Source organism: Carya illinoinensis, chromosome 9, assembly GCF_018687715.1.
Source record: "Carya illinoinensis cultivar Pawnee chromosome 9, C.illinoinensisPawnee_v1, whole genome shotgun sequence".
In the NCBI taxonomy this organism is placed as follows: Eukaryota; Viridiplantae; Streptophyta; class Magnoliopsida; order Fagales; family Juglandaceae; genus Carya; species Carya illinoinensis.
This window is the reverse complement of record NC_056760.1, coordinates 18,970,495-18,972,509: the sequence shown is the minus strand read 5'-3', so window position 1 is coordinate 18,972,509 and position 2,015 is coordinate 18,970,495.

Below are 2,015 nucleotides of genomic sequence, written 5' to 3'. Positions count from 1 at the left end.
GTGAAGCAGAACTTTATATAATAGATTAATAACTTTACTGATTACAAGTTGATTGTTCTAATTAATTAAGAGGTAGTTATCTATCAACCAAAGAGATATATATCCAACTCTATCTCTATTGAGGATGCATGGGTGAGATCATCAGAACTAGTTCTTGGAAGAAAGATGAATGAAATTAATTCTTAGGGACCTAGATTGATCGAGGCAGATTTTTTAAGGGAGGCCAGAAAATTTTATATATGGTGGGGCGTATGATCATGTGACATTATGGCCGAGAAATGGTGATCAATCTTACTTTCCAGCAGCCGCATGCAAAACAAGATCAGGCAAAGAAAAAAGAAAAACACAAAGAAGATGATCAAAAGTAGGCCAGAAAATATATTGGAAGGGGAAGGGGAATAGAAGAAAAAAGCATAGCTTCTTTCTTTTCAAAAGAATTGCTTGAGTTGAATTATTATATCGATACAAGATTAATAATCATGGCCGGTGACAACGCCACCATATTGATCAATTAACCATGCATGCAAGCAAGAAAATTAGAAGAAGATCATCATCGATCGACCAAGATCAATATTATTAAGGCCGGATACGTACGTACGTGCATCATTAATATTTAAAGTACGTACATATCTACGTAGCAGCTGCTTGACAATTAACATTAATTTCCATCCGCCGGCCCGCGAGCGAGGCAGCTTGCCGCAAATTATTATTGAAACGTTTGCTGCTTCTTTTATACTGCGACTCATGCAGTACTGGTACATACGTAGTACTTGGCCCCTCCCTCTCAAACCCTAAACTAGTTTCTTTTGTCTTTTTTGGCTCAGTAATATGAATTAATGCATACATGCATGCCACAAAAAGATTCAGTAATATGTTATATATAAATATGTGAGCTCTGAGCTAGCAGTCAAGAGTCTCAATTAAGACTACGAATATGCAACTCTCAAACGATGATCTCTATACTGTCAAAAACTTAAAAAGTACTTTAAGAACAAACCTTCTCCCATTAAAAAAAAAAAAATCTGATTAATGATTTAGTATAAAAATATTCCTTCCAATTAAAATAAATCTATTCTCAATATAAATATATATAATCGTGTTCATTATAAATAATTTGTCACAGTTAATATTCGTTTTATTATAATATCGGTTAATTATAGTACTAATATTCCTTTTCATCACATATGTGATATGTCTTAGCTTAGGTCTTGTTTGTTTTTACAAATCATTTCATATTATCTAATCAATATAATTTTTTTAAAACTCCCACCCAAAATACAATAAAAAATTCAACGTTATAAATCCTAAAGCAAAAATTTTATTTTAACAATATTTCATTTAATTTTTAATTTTCAATATATCTCATCTCATCTCATCTGTATAAATAAATAAGGTCTTAGTCTTTTGTTTTTTGTAATCAAGCGTCCATACATGATATGCATGTGCAGATGATCAGGACACAAGTTTCATATCATAATCATGGTAAAAATTAACTTTATAAAAAATTATAAAATCAAATTTAATTAATTACAAATCAAATTATGAGATATTAACGAAACATATATTATCCTAATTACCAACTTAATTATATTAATAAATAAGAAGAAGATAATCTAGGACAAGCTAGCACTACCCCTGCCTCCCCACCCACCACCACCACCACCACCAACCCACCGGCCACTTGTGTTAATGTTTTATTTAATCAGCAGTAGGGCGCCCCGTTAGACTGATCTACTCATGAAGCCACCAAGTCATGATCATCCTTAACTAACTATTTCAATACTTATCGATCTACTTTATTAATGCATTTAGTACTTCTTTAGTTATCATTATCTCTGGTACTTCTAGTCATGACTTTAAATAAAGAATATTACCAAATTATGTGATGAAAACTGTAAAAAAAGCTTGATATAAGATAGTGTTCATCATGTTAGTAATCCATGGAAAGCGCCAGAATTGGAAAATATTGGAGAGATTTCATGGGTCGATTAGTCAACTTCCTATCTGACCGACTT